The sequence below is a fragment of the Schistocerca piceifrons genome, chromosome 2 (genome assembly GCF_021461385.2).
Source record: "Schistocerca piceifrons isolate TAMUIC-IGC-003096 chromosome 2, iqSchPice1.1, whole genome shotgun sequence".
Taxonomy (NCBI): domain Eukaryota; kingdom Metazoa; phylum Arthropoda; class Insecta; order Orthoptera; family Acrididae; genus Schistocerca; species Schistocerca piceifrons.
Window position 1 is genome coordinate 880,341,526 of NC_060139.1, and position 15,959 is coordinate 880,357,484.

The 15,959-nt window shown below is 39.7% G+C and overlaps 1 pseudogene; it reads left to right on the forward strand.

Annotated features, from left to right (window-relative positions):
* Positions 1-1,023: 1,023 nt before the first annotated feature.
* LOC124775964 overlaps positions 1,024-15,959 on the forward strand; it is a 56,198-nt pseudogene continuing 41,262 nt past the window's right edge.

Consider the following 15,959-nt stretch of genomic DNA (forward strand, 5'->3'; position numbering starts at 1 on the left):
AGAAGCTATCAGTTCAAGGTCGTTCTGTTTGGTCTAAATATCAGCTCTGGAGTTTTTATTTCTGTGTTGGACTATGCCCTAGGACCAGAACTACGTAGTCGAATACCGATTTTTGTGGACGATATATTAATTGCCTCTAAATCTTGGGAGGAACATGTACAACTCATTAGGAGGATTTTTGCTGTGTTCAAACAAACTGGTATAACTGCAAATCTAAAAAAATCCCAATTTTCTCTAGAGAGAATTAAATTCTTAGGACATATGATTAATGCAAAAGGCATTCTTTCAACACAAGCGAAGATTAGTGCGATAAAAAATTTTCCAACTCGAAGAAACAGAAGACAACTGAAAGGCTTTATAGGCTTGGCTTCATTTTTTCGTCGATTTATTAAAACTCAAGCAATGATCTCTGAAGCACTAAACCGGCTCCTGAGGAAAGATGTACCATGGCAATGGTCTAATGATTGTGAAAAGGCTTTTTGTGAAATTAAGGATCAACTGATAAATGCTCCGTTATTATACCACCCTGATATGAATGTCGGATTCTGTTTAGCCACTGATTCATCAGATGTGGGATTAGGATCTTGTTTATTTCAAATTAGGTACATCGATGGTGTAAAAACCTTATGTCCAATTGCATTTGCTAGCAGAGTTTTATCCACCTGTGAAAGAGCATATACCACTACGGAATTGGAAGCTTTAGCAGTTATTTGGTGTTTGAAAAGGTTTAATTATTATGTATATGGCTCAAGGATAGCCGTTTATTGTGACCACCAATCACTAACCTTTTTACAAACTTGTAAGTTGCTGCATCCTCGCTTGTCAAGGTGGACGCTGGCGCTGCAAGAATATCAGCTTCAAATTATTCACGTAGCCGGAAAAGAAAATATTATAGCTGACACGTTGTCAAGATCTCCAGAAGGAATAACACCTGAACTGGATGTAAATAATAAGGCACAATTTCCAGTGCTTCTTCTTCAAGAAAATAATTAAAAGTTATATTATATTCATTTATGTAAGACAATGGCTCAGCTTCAGAAGAAGGATCGACGATGGAATGCTATAATACGACAATTCAAGAGAAAATTGAAGTGCGAAGGACAGTATGCCTCAGCTACTGTGATAGGTTAAACGACAGCATGCCAAGCATCTGTGATAGTTCAATGAACAGTAAGCGATTGCTTCTGTGATAGTATAGGAATATTTAGAAAAGTAACTGGAACTGTAGCTATTGCTGCTGTGAAGACTTACGGTTTATCTGTCTACACGATGATCACCTAAGAAGCTTGTGCGTGTGAAATAATATACATTCAGGGAGTGTTAATCTCCAGTGAGAATAAGTTTACTGAAACTATATGGTGTTTGCGTGTGAAGTTAGTGTTTGTAAACTGACAGTTCACAGGAGAACAAATGAACCGCGTTAGGAAATTAGAATCGATTGCTACTGTCCACAGATATAAAGACTCGCTGTTTTTTTTTTTTTTTTGGCGCGAGCTAAATTCTGTTCAAGAGAATTTAATTAACCAGCTTAGTGTGTGTTTATAAAATTAGAGTTAATAAGAAAGTTCTTCATTGAATTTATAATAATGTGTCATTTTCCAGTTGGATTTGTTTATTGTTATATTGCATTCATATATGTTCATGCGGCATTTGGAGTATAAATGAGAAAAATTAATTTCAGCTGGAGAAATCATGCAGCAAGACTTAATCAAACGTTCTCTTTTAGCAAAATTTCGTTCTAATCATGTATGAGTAAGATATAATTTTTTTTTTGAAATTGTCTCCAATAATAAAGTTTTTAATATTCTGACATGCTTTCCACATTCGTACATGAAACTAAATTAGGAAAGATTCAGATCTACTTCCACCTGGAAAAGCCAACGAAAATTAAATAAATAAATAAGTAATAAAAACCGGGATTAGAACCTTTCGGCTTACTCAAGAAGATGGATGAAATTATCTATGTTTTCAAAATTGTTTTCCGATCTGGAGTTGTGATATTGTGCAACTACAGTATCAATTAAGACACCTAAGTGTGGAAAGTATAAGACGAATGGATTTTCCCATTCCTCAGATGGAAGATTGGATGGATCAGGTCCATATTTGAGTTCAAAATGAATCTGGAAAATTTCGACTAACCATTCTCTTCCCATGAACCATGGACCTTGCCGTTGGTGGGGAGGCTTGCGTGCCTCAGCGATACAGATAGCTGTACCGTAGGTGCAACCACAACGGAGGGGTATCTGTTGAGAGGCCAGACAAACGTGTGGTTCCTGAAGTTGCAAGGGCAACAGTCTGGATGATTGACTGATCTGGCCTTGTAACAATAACCAAAATGGCCTTACTGTGCTGGTACTGCGAACGGCTGAAAGCAAGGGGAAACTACAGCCGTAATTCTCCCGAGGGCATGCAGCTTTACTGTATGATTACATGATGATGGCGTCCTCTTGGGTAAAATATTCCGGAGGTAAAATAGTCCCCCATTCGGATGTCCGGGCGGGGACTACTCAAGAGGATGTCGTTATCAGGAGAAAGAAAACTGGCGTTCTACGGATCGGAGCGTGGAATGTCAGATCCCTTAATCGGGCAGGTAGGTTAGAAAATTTAAAAAGGGAAATGGATAGGTTGAAGTTAGATATAGTGGGAATTAGTGAAGTTCGGTGGCAGGAGGAACAAGACTTCTGGTCAGGTGACTACAGGGTTATAAACACAAAATCAAATCGGGGTAATGCAGGAGTAGGTTTAATAATGAATAGGAAAATAGGAATGCGGGTAAGCTACTACAAACAGCATAGTGAACGCATTATTGTGGCCAAGATAGATACGAAGCCCACACCTACTACAGTAGTACAAGTTTATATGCCAACTAGCTCTGCAGATGACGAAGAAATTGAAGAAATGTATGATGAAATAAAAGAAATTATTCAGATTGTGAAGGGAGACGAAAATTTAATAGTCATGGGTGACTGGAATTCGAGTGTAGGAAAAGGGAGAGAAGGAAACATAATAGGTGAATATGGATTGGGGGACAGAAATGAAAGAGGAAGCCGCCTGGTAGAATTTTGCACAGAGCACAACATAATCATAACCAACACTTGGTTTAAGAATCATGAAAGAAGGTTGTATACATGGAAGAACCCTGGAGATACTAAAAGGTATCAGATAGATTATATAATGGTAAGACAGAGATTTAGGAACCAGGTTTTAAATTGTAACACATTTCCAGGGGCAGATGTGGACTCTGACCACAATCTATTGGTTATGACCTGTAGATTAAAAGTGAAGAAACTGCAAAAAGGTGGGAATTTAAGGAGATGGGACCTGGATAAACTAAAAGAACCAGAGGTTGTACAGAGATTCAGGGAGAGCATAAGGGAGCAATTGACAGGAATGGGGGAAATAAATACAGTAGAAGAAGAATGGGTAGCTTTGAGGGATGAAGTAGTGAAGGCAGCAGAGGATCAAGTAGGTAAAAAGACGAGGGCTAGTAGAAATCCTTCGGTAACAGAAGAAATATTGAATTTAATTGATGAAAGGAGAAAATATAAAAATGTAGTAAGTGAAACAGGCAAAAAGGAATACAAACGTCTCAAAAATGAGATCGACAGGAAGTGCAAAATGGCTAAGCAGGGATGGCTAGAGGACAAATGTAAGGATGTAGAGGCCTATCTCACTACGGGTAAGATAGATACCGCCTACAGGAAAATTAGAGAGACCTTTGGAGATAGAACGACTTGTATGAATATCAAGAGCTCAGATGGAAACCCAGTTCTAAGCAAAGAAGGGAAAGCAGAAAGGTGGAAGGAGTATACAGAGGGTCTATACAAGGGCGATGTACTTGAGGACAATATTATGGAAATGGAAGAGGATGTAGATGAAGATGAAATGGGAGATATGATACTGCGTGAAGAGTTTGACAGAGCACTGAAAGACCTGAGTCGAAACAAGGCCCCCGGAGTAGACAATATTCCATTGGAACTACTGACGGCCGTGGGAGAGACAGTCCTGACAAAACTCTACCATCTGGTGAGCAAGATGTATGAAACAGGCGAAATACCCTCAGACTTCAAGAAGAATATAATAATTCCAATCCCAAAGAAAGCAGGTGTTGACAGGTGTGAAAATTACCGAACTATCAGCTTAATAAGTCACAGCTGCAAAATACTAACACGACTTCTTTACAGACGAATGGAAAAACTAGTAGAAGCCAACCTCGGGGAAGATCAGTTTGGATTCCGTAGAAACACTGGAACACATGAGGCAATACTGACCTTACGACTTATCTTAGAAGAAAGATTAAGGAAAGGCAAACCTACATTTCTAGCATTTGTAGACTTAGAGAAAGCTTTTGACAATGTTGACTGGAATACTCTCTTTCAAATTCTAAAGGTGGCAGGGGTAAAATACAGGGAGTGAAAGGCTATTTACAATTTGTACAGAAACCAGATGGCAGTTATAAGAGTCGAGGGACATGAAAGGGAAGCAGTGGTTGGGAAGGGAGTAAGACAGGGTTGTAGCCTCTCCCCGATGTTGTTCAATCTGTATATTGAGCAAGCAGTAAAGGAAACAAAAGAAAAATTCGGAGTAGGTATTAAAATTCATGGAGAAGAAATGAAAACTTTGAGATTCGCTGATGACATTGTAATTCTGTCAGAGACAGCAAAGGACTTGGAAGAGCAGTTGAATGGAATGGACAGTGTCTTGAAAGGAGGATATAAGATGAACATCAACAAAAGCAAAACAAGGATAATGGAATGTAGTCTAATTAAGTCGGGTGATGCTGAGGGAATTAGATTAGGAAATGAGACACTTAAAGTAGTAAAGGAGTTTTGCTATTTGGGGAGCAAAATAACTGATGATGGTCGAAGTAGAGAGGATATAAAATGTAGGCTGGCAATGGCAAGGAAAGCGTTTCTGAAGAAGAGAAATTTGTACATCCAGTATTGATTTAAGTGTCAGGAAGTCATTTCTGAAAGTATTCGTATGGAGTGTAGCCATGTATGGAAGAGAAACATGGACGATAAATAGTTTGGACAAGAAGAGAATAGAAGCTTTCGAAATGTGGTGCTACAGAAGAATGCTGAAGATTAGATGGGTAGATCACATAACTAATGAGGAAGTATTGAATAGGATTGGGGAGAAGAGACGTTTGTGGCACATCTTGACCAGAAGAAGGGATCGGTTGGTAGGACATGTTCTGAGGCATCAAGGGATCACCAATTTAGTATTGGAGGGCAGCGTGGAGGGTAAAAATCGTAGAGGGAGACCAAGAGATGAATACACTAAGCAGATTCACAAGGATGTAGGTTGCAGTAGGTACTGGGAGATGAAAAAGCTTGCACAGGATAGAGTAGCATGGAGAGCTGCATCAAACCAGTCTCAGGACTGAAGACCACAACAACAACAACATTCTCTTCCAGGAATCTTTAATAGTTGACCATTCCTTAGACGAATTTCGATTGTTTCATGCCACAATCCTGAGTACCTGTTCCTGAGGTTCCTTGTGGTCTCTCAAATCCGTCATGTCTCCTGTGCGGTACGCCAATGCGACGCCTGTCCTCCATGCCGTGTCCCATGTTCCTGTTCGATCAGTTTCACCGCAGTTCAGCAAGACATCGATGAAGAATAATTTTCAGAAGATTGTAAAAAAAAATTTTTGCATGTGTAAAGATTTTTTTTGGCTATGAGGCAGATTTTATCTTTCCTATGAATTCTAGAATATCTCTCATATTTCTAAACTATTCTGTCTTTCCCATCATCTGTGATACCTAGTTGGGGTCTAAGCCTCCAGGTTTTCCGGGGTTTCCCTGTGAGGGCCAGTTCCTGAATAGGTAGACCTGATTAACAACTATATAATCCATCTTCCCTGGTTGTGTACGTGGGATGCGTGTATGCCCCAGAATTTTATAAATTATATAACTTAGTACATATCTCGAAATATCTCTTCTTATCTTACCGATTATCAATGCAAAGTAGTTTCAAGCTCAATTATTCCTTGGAGCGTCCATTTACTCCATGGAATAGCTTCTCTGCTATCTATGTTTTCTCTTATGAAAAGAACAGAACTTCTTGCCGATTAGTCGAAAAAGAAGGATTTATATGTACGTATTGTTGAGCGAGTCGCCATCTGGATGAGATTCTGTATGAGAAGAAATTTAATACATGAACTAAACTAAAGTAAGTGTCTTCGCGTATTATTTAACGGATTATTATTATTGACAGTGTCTGCTTACTACGCTGTGTTGCACGGGATCAGTGGGGAACGTCTGATTTACACTGGACGAACCTGCCGTTTTGAATACTCAAGATATCCAGTTACTTCTAATAAATAGGCTAACACGGTCTTACCAGCAGATCTCCGCTCTTCCCCGTGTGATCACCGAAAGTTAATAATTATTACAAATGTTTCCAGGAGACCGACTGACAATTTTCGTCGCACCGAGACTTCGAAATTGCTTCACTGCCTTATGGAATTTAAGTTAAGGTTAATTTAATCAGGACAGAACAGTATTGAACTGTGTGAATGTGATAAGTCTGCTTTGTCAATGAAAATTTCCTTAATATGCGCATGTTTTTACTATCCTGATGAGTGAAGCTAAATCAGGCCGGTGTGAGAGAGGTTCTTTAAATTTTAGAAATATTAAACAGTCTAAGGAAACCATCAAAAAACTGCACAGTATTATTGTGGAATATTATTGATCGTCTAAGTGCCGCTTAACAATTTTTTTCATTGAACATTCTGTGCAGGGTCATAGCTTGTTAATCCACACGCATCTTCTGAAACATTTGATATATCTTAGGGAAGCACTTAGCAGTAAGAGAATAATACTGCTCTCGCACAGTGTGGTGTTAATATATAACCAAGGTCATTATCTTGTCGCAGACTGTTAAACTGAGGGTATGTTGACATAAATTAAACGTAAAATTTATATACAATTACCAACTAGTTGTGATGCTTCTTCAGGATAATTTGCACCACATCTACTCGTATATTTCGTGTTTTGTTAATAAGGTCGTTAGGGTAAGAAATGTTTCTTTTATTCTTATGTTTATGCACAGCCCACCAAGTTGCAAATTGCGCTGGGGAGGGGCTGCTTCTTCAAAAGTTAATTATTTAATGCTCAGTTTATTTTTCAGAAGGCAATTTGGCTCCACTGACTCTTTACAACTTTCACGTGAGCCCTCCATGTCGCCTTGTGCGACTAATTGCTGTTGTAATCGGTGTTGATCTCAGGATAGAGGATGTAAAGAATGTGTTTAAGGATATGAAGACGCCTGAAATGTTGAAGGTAATGATGGGTTAATTATTACATAAGTTTCCTAATTTGGTGTTTATAGGGTGCAAGAAAATACATTTGCATACCTTCAAGGACAACAGTGCAAGTAGAAGGAAGCTACTGAAATTACTTTTTATGAAAAAAGGAAGACTCAAAGTCTTTGGTTTGAAGTCTAGTTAAATCGACGATGTCATTTAATAGGAACCACCAGTTTGAGTTGGGAATTCATGGAAAACCTATACTGACATGACACTCGATGAATTTGCAACTTTATTTAGAGATGTCTGGGATCATTCGCAGTGTAGCTTTCTAGTTCTCGGTAAAATGAGGCAGTAGAATGTTGGTTGATATCGTCGGAACTTTCAAGATGTTTTTAAAAGATTCTGGTATGCCTATGTACAGTGAAACAACAGAGTTTTTACGCGATTTTTCTTTATAGTATGGACAATTTCGCGAGACCATTCGCTCACAATCAGTCTCAGAGGGGGAGGTAGAACATTCGTCTATACCTTGACGTGTAAATTCAGATAAGCTGTGCAATTAACTCTTGTCTACTTTTCAATTACATCAATGCTTGCTATCAACTTGTTGATTAACTTTAGAATGGTTTGAAAATAAGTGTTTATTGCCTTGATACTTTTGCTGAGGGATCAAGTCTGGTAGTATGATGTTTAATACTGTCGTTGAGCATCTGAATTGTCACGGCAACGTACGGACGAACCTGTAACAATCACAACTAACAATGAGATGACCTCAGCGGTGTCCTCGTTTAAAAGTAATTGACGGAAAAAGATTCGAAATTTTGTGTGACAGTCAGTAGCTTTAAAAAGTTCCATTTGGTGGTGTTTTTGCGCGGTACAATGAATAGTATAACAACTTGACATGTACAGGGTTGAGAGTTCAAACCTCGGCAGGTCCACTATTTTTTTTAAGTTTAAAATCTTCATCTAAATTACTTCAGTCATTATTTTAATTCAATTAATTGGTTTAAATGTAATTTTTAATTTCTATTCCTTTGTTGTATCATTATAATCACCGTATGAACTTTTTCATTTGTTTCGTTTTTTCTTTATAACATTCTTTCTCCTATGGTAATTTTTGTGTATATTAGTTTAAATATATTTATCTACATATTATTCAATTAATTGAAAATTCCGATCTATCAATTGAAAAAGATGTGTAATTTTTTGCACGGTAATCGTCATACAAACATTTAAAACATAACCTAAAAACCTCTTGCACTGTTTACAAAATAACGCAGATGAAAGTTTAAACGAAAGATGGATGTATAAGTAAAACGTAATTAAGGCAAAATGAGAAATAGATAACTAAGAAATGAAATAATGTGGACGAAAAAAGATAGTAATAAAACAAAAGAAATTACATCGAAAGTAATACATAGAATTATGTAAAACACAAGAACAAAGATTTCAAGTGGGGAAAGAATAATAGGAAGAAAAAAGACAGCAAATGAAGAAGTTGATATTATGACTAAAATTATATGACAAGGAAATATTACAGAGGATGACACGCGTAAAGCTGAAATACTAAACACCTTTTTCCAAAGCTGTTTCACAGAGGAAGACCGCACTGCAGTTCCTTCTCTAAATCCTCGCACAAACGAAAAAATGGCTGACATCGAAATAAGTGTCCAAGGAATAGAAAAGCAACTGGAATCACTCAATAGAGGAAAGTCCACTGGACCTGACTGGATACCAATTTGATTCTACACAGAGTACGCGAAAGAACTTGTCCCCTTTTAAAACAGCCGTGTACCGCAAGTCTCTAGAGGAACGGAGGGTTCCAAATGATTGGAAAAGAGCACAGATAGTCCCAGTCTTCAAGAAGGGTCGTCGAGCAGATGCGCAAAACTATAGACCTATATCTCTGACGTCGATCTGTTGTAGAATTTTAGAACATGTTTTTTGCTCGAGTATCATGTCGTTTTTGGAAACCCAGAATCTACTATGTAGGAATCAACATGGATTCCGGAAACAGCGATCGTGTGAAACCCAACTCGCTTTATTTGTTCACGAGACCCAGAAAATATTAGATACAGGCTCCCAGGTAGATGCTATTTTTCTTGACTTCCGGAAGGCGTTCGATACAGTTCCGCACTGTCGCCTGATAAACAAAGTAAGAGCCTACGGAATATCAGACCAGCTGTGTGGCTGGATTGAAGAGTTTTTAGCAAACAGAACACAGCATGTTGTTATCAATGGAGAGACGTCTACAGACGTTAAAGTAACCTCTGGCGTGCCACAGGGGAGTGTTACGGGACCATTGCTTTTCACAATATATATAAATGACCTAGTAGATAGTGTCGGAAGTTCCGTGCGGCTTTTCGCGGATGATGCTGTAGTATACAGAGAAGGTGCAGCATTAGAAAATTGTAGCGAAATGCAGGAAGATCTGCAGCGGATAGGCACTTGGTGCAGGGAGTGGCAACTGACCCTTAACATAGACAAATGTAATGTATTGCGAATACATAGAAAGAAGGATCCTTTATTGTATGATTATATGATAGCGGAACAAACACTGGTAGCAGTTACTTCTGTAAAATATCTGGGAGTATGCGTGCGGAACGATTTGAAGTGGAATGATCATATAAAATTAATTGTTGGTAAGGCGGGTACCAGGTTGAGATTCATTGGGAGAATGCTTAGAAAATGTAGTCCATCAACAAAGGAGGTGGCTTACAAAACACTCGTTCGACCTATACTTGAGTATTGCTCATCAGTGTGGGATCCGTACCAGATCGGGTTGACGGAGGAGATAGAGAAGATACAAAGAAGAGCGGCGCGTTTCGTCACAGGGTTATTTGGTAACCGTGATAGCGTTACGGAGATGTTTAATATACTCAAGTGGCAGACTCTGCAAGAGAGGCGCTCTGCATCGCGGTGTAGCTTGCTCGCTAGGTTTCGAGAGGGTGCGTTTTTGGATGAGGTATCGAATATATTGCTTCCCCCTACTTATACCTCCCGAGGAGATCACGAATGTAAAATTAGAGAGATTAGAGCTCGCACGGAGGCTTTCAGACAGTCGTTCTTCCCGCGAACCATACGCGACTGGAACAGGAAAGGGAGGTAATGACAGTGGCACGTGAAGTGCCCTCCGCCACACACCGTTGGGTGGCTTGCGGAGTATAAATGTAGATGTAGATGTAGATGTAGAATTAAAAAATTATGTGATGCGGTTCAAACACATGACCTCTTGCAAATGAAGTTGTTAACCTATACATTACACCACGCAGTCAGGCAACATAACGCAACTTTTTAACGCTACCGAGTGTCACACAAAATTCCGAATTTTTTTTCGTCAAGTGCTCGCAAACGTGGGCCCAATAGGATGAATGGCTGCAGTTTGTGGTACCTGAGATCTTAGCCTACATCACCGTATAGATAGCTTCCAAAAGTTGATTGCACCGTTGCCGATCTCTCCTTGTAAGGTGTTTCAAGTCACTCCCATTTCACTAACAAAATAGAGAAAGCTGTTTGGCTAGTGTATCTACCGCAATATGTATACACGATTCTGCTACCCGTAAGAATGCAAAATTCTTTTTACGAGCTAATCACTGGATTGGTGTTACTTATCCTCTTTGTATTGTTGTGCACTTTTTTTTTGCTCAAAAGATATTATTCACAAGAAAAGGGAGAAAAAGAAGCAATGAAACTTCTAAAAGGATGTGTGATAAATATTTTAATGTCAAAAATACCCACAATATTGGCACCATCTGGAAGAGCATTGGGTGGGAAACTGAACTATAAACATCACCATAACAGCACGTAATACACACATATAGTGAGGACTCCACATGGCTCTAGGTGAATTGAGGAACTAGCAAACCACATGTCCACACAACAGCTGTCAACTTCGCGGAGAATATGTAGAGCAGGGTCCAAAGCAACTACAATCCTCTCGGCAAGCACTGCAGATGAACTGAGGAAACTAACTAGCACTGACACTAGGAAATCACAAGGATCTAGAATTCACCTTTATTATCCTGGAGCAATCGTCGAATTTCATTGATAAAATTCGGAAAAAAAAACTGATGTGTCATTGGCTTACTGAACGTATTGTCCTCGAAAGTGAAGCTGGAGACAACAGATACACGTAATCCACCAGTAAATTTCTGTACTGTCATGTAAGTAGATGCACGAATCAATGTTTCTATCCATATGTTGACTGTTTCGACTGCACTACATATGATGAGCAAAGTACCACCTACAAAACTTCGGAGGCTGTTCAGGGCGACTTTTCCTAGATGTTTCATACACAGGTAGAGAGGCGTTAGTACACATTCCGTTTAGCCCTCACAAAGAAGGCTGTAAAATCCAATCACAGATTGATACAGAACACAATTAGGAATCTAATGACGGCAGTCACGGGTTGATTGCGTGCACGTTAAATGAGCTGGAAAACTTACTATGCAAAATCAGTTTTGAAGTGTTTCTGTACCCATAGATGTGTTACTGAAGTATAAGAGTGTCGGATGATAAAGTGAGTAAAATCTTAATACGAGCATGATATTAAAAGAAGTCCCAAGACAGCAGGGATGACTGAAGGATAAACTGGCTTCGTGGCCACGCTGGCACAAAGGGAGACCTTTTTTCTCGGTGTGCTCGAGTGGTACCGTTTCATATCGGACTACCTAAGAGCCTGAAAGTCGCCCCATCACATAAAAAGCAGTAGGAGCGGTCAGCACAGCCTTTCCTTTAAAGTTAGCTTCACGGTGCACTTTTTTACTGGAAAGCTATTACTCATAAGAAAAGGGAGAAAAAGAAACACTGAAACGTGGAAAAGGATGTGCGATAAATAATGGAACCACACAACCTGTCCCAGTAGTTCCCAAGGCTTCTGAGACCATTACCCCTCAGTGCAGTCAGATATTAGCTGGTAACGCTAGGCCCTCTCTCTCCCCCTCACCCTCCCTCCCATAACCATCCTCAACAATAGCTCCTAACAAAACGTTAGAAGGAAAAAATCTTTCCTTGAACACTGACATTTTTTAAATAACAGTAAATAAAAGCTATCCAGTTTTACTAAACAACCAACTATTGAACTTTCATCCATTATGGATGTGGAACACTGCGACGGTGATGAATAAAGTTTTCCAGAAACAACTGGCACCAGTCGCTTTTTCTTATTTTTCAGTTTTGATTTATCAGGGCTAGTATCGAATCGCCTGGTGCTTCATCAGCTGGTACACATTTAATGCATATCTGGAGCATTGTGGGGGTCGTGTAGCTCTGTAAATGTATAAAAACAATATAACAATACAAATAAGCACTGAACGTGGCAGTAATTATTTATGTCATGAGATTAGCTTAAAGGCATTACTTACAGTTGTTAACATCCATTGTTTTATTTCTACTGCACACATTACTCTGGAAAACAGAATGCATATTTTCTAGTAATGCTAATTCTATACTACTATACAAATTTTGACGCTGGTAGCATCTCTCAAGTGCTCCACAGAAAGTAAATAAACCACAGAGCATAAAGTTATTTCCAAAGAATTTGTGTCGGGGCTCAATATTAATACTGCACACATTCATTGTTATAAAGGTAGCTTGTATTCAGATCGCAAAATTAATACGTGCTGTTCATAAATTTTATGATACTAGCAGTCCAGGATGACATTTAGTCTACAAGTTTAGTACTTAAATTATGTTTGACATGTTCCTTTTTTCTTATCAGACCTTGTTATTGCTGATGAATTATGCATCTGAGCTTAGCACGTGGACTCATTTTTTTGCGTGTTTAGCTTCAGTGTGACTTCAGATTTAGTAGTTTAAAGATTCTTCAAAATTTTGAAAAAATGCGTTATTTGCAAAACCAGTTTGTTCATTTAACGTGATGTTGAAGTGATTGATTGTTATGAGTGAAATCCTCTAAATGTTTCGGAGATCCATCTTTATTTCTTTGTTCACAGTGTGTAGAACACCGCTTTTGAATTTTTGTCCGTATTTGAGCGACTATTTTGTGCTAGGTAGCCTCAATAACTGGATTTATTTGAAATTTTTAAACGGAATGCGTCAGTATACTCCGTACCGAATTTCAAAGTTTCTTCCTGTTTGCCCTATGTAGTAGCAGGAGTCGTTGACACAAGTTAATTTCCATGTAGCCAATTTGTGAAAAGTTATATTGGCTCTTTTAGTGTTATGATCTATATCATTTTGTATTTTGTCATTTTTATGGAACCATATTTTGACTCTGTGTGGTCTAAACTGTTTTTCCAGCTGATATGAGATGTTGCCGAGGAAAGGTATAGAGACGAATGTAGTCTTTACTGTTGCTGAGGACTTGTTTGTTGGTGGGTTAGTTGATAGCTTTTCGTTCTTGAATCTAATTTGTCAGTTATGGGTACATCGTAAGCATTATTGTAGGTCATTGTTTTTAAAATATGCTGTTCTTTGGTTTTTACTGCAAATTCAGTATGACCACTCTCTCTCTCTTTTTGCACATGCACGGCACCACAACCAGTCCACCTGTGGAAAAATAGCATTGGCATTGTTAGTTCAGCTTGCATCATGTAGTGTCATAGGCGTTTGTATGAGTGTACACATGTGCGTGTGTGTATTTTACTCTGTCTCGTCAAAGGAGCAAGTTTTCTTTCTTTTGTGTATGCTTATCGACAACTCAACGTTTCTGCTTTTCGGCAAGCGGCTCTTTCAATGGAAAAGTAATTCCGTTGTACATGAACTTTCCTACAACAAATAATAATTTAAAATGTATAGTAAACAACTCCCTTACTCCAGAAATGAAATACGTTCAACTGACTTTTGATCCCATATAAACAAATGGTCGAACTAAGATGTTCAGGAGATTGGTCGCCCAGACTTACTCGTAGCCAGCCATCTCTTGGTACCAACGAGTAATTCGTTTATCTAGCAGACCTTTCTCGTGTTCTAGCAGCCAGTGGTGATGATCCTGCGCAGTATTGATTGTTGCGTGCAGTAATTAACACGTAAGGCAAGTATGAGTTGGACAATCCATAATGAGGATATGGCTCTTGCTCACTGGAAACGAATTGCTGAGGGACTCGCTTCTCAGCAACACATATAACACCTGTTCCAATCTTTGTTAGGTAGTGACAACGGATTGATGCTGACAGCAGCGATTTCTCTCAGGTCTAGGTATTCACTGCCTACCAGTCACTCACTGTCCTTGAAATACTCACATGCTGTGTAAGGTGAAAGTTGCATTCGCCTGGTTCCGATGATAAAGTCACTATAAAACGCGCTAAAAGACAGGATTCGTTCGGACTTCAGTGTGAGTCTCACACAAATGAGTTCATGGTCACTAGCTGTGCCAGAACTCTCTCATTGACGTGTGTTTTACCTGAAATTCCGTTGGCCTTCCGTCTTTACATGTACTGTAAGAATGATCGAAATATGAACGACGGAGTTCGTATTTACGGTAGCGTCTGTAGGCCAATATAATATTCTAGTCATTAATGAAAGTTACGCAGTTCTGAGTGAATTCGAAAATAGCTAGTTGTTATTGTCGTATTAAAGTATTTGACTTGTTTTCATATTTTGAAGCATTCGTTTACTATAAAACAATGGAACATCCACGATGGAATAATGGGAAGGATAGTTGCTACTCGCCATATAGCGGAAAGCTGAGTTGCAAATAGGCGCAACAAAAAGATGCTGTCAAACAAGTAAGCTTTCGACCACAAAGGCCTTCATTTACTTTAGACAACAAACAAACTCACGCAGACGCAACTCACACTCGCGTAACCAGTCTCTCACTGCCATTCCGGTGAAGGCCTTTTTGGCCGAAAGCTTATTTGTTTGACAGTCCGATACATGGTGAATAGCAACTATCCTTTCCATAACGTTGTCGTTTTATATAAAGATATATATACACTCCTGGAAATTGAAATAAGAACACCGTGAATTCATTGTCCCAGGAAGGGGAAACTTTATTGACACATTCCTGGGGTCAGATACATCACGTGATCACACTGACAGAACCACAGGCACATAGACACAGGCAACAGAGCATGCACAATGTCGGCACTAGTACAGTGTATATCCACCTTTCGCAGCAATGCAGGCTGCTATTCTCCCATGGAGACGATCATAGAGATGCTGGATGTAGTCCTGTGGAACGGCTTGCCATGCCATTTCCACCTGGCGCCTCAGTTGGACCAGCGTTCGTGCTGGACGTGCAGACCGCGTGAGACGACGCTTCATCCAGTCCCAAACATGCTCAATGGGGGACAGATCCGGAGATCTTGCTGGCAGGGTAGTTGACTTACACCTTCTAGAGCACGTTGGGTGGCACGGGATACATGCGGACGTGCATTGACCTGTTAGAACAGCAAGTTCCCTTGCCGGTCTAGGAATGGTAGAACGATGGGTTCGATGACGGTTTGGATGTACCGTGCACTATTCAGTGTCCCCTCGACGATCACCAGTGGTGTACGGCCAGTGTAGGAGATCGCTCCCCACACCATGATGCCGGGTGTTGGCCCTGTGTGCCTCGGTCGTATGCAGTCCTGATTGTGGCGCTCACCTGCACGGCGCCAAACACGCATACGACCATCATTGGCACCAAGGCAGAAGCGACTCTCATCGCTGAAGACGACACGTCTCCATTCGTCCCTCCATTCACGCCTGTCGCGACACCACTGGAGGCGGGCTGCACGATGTTGGGGCGTGAGCGGTA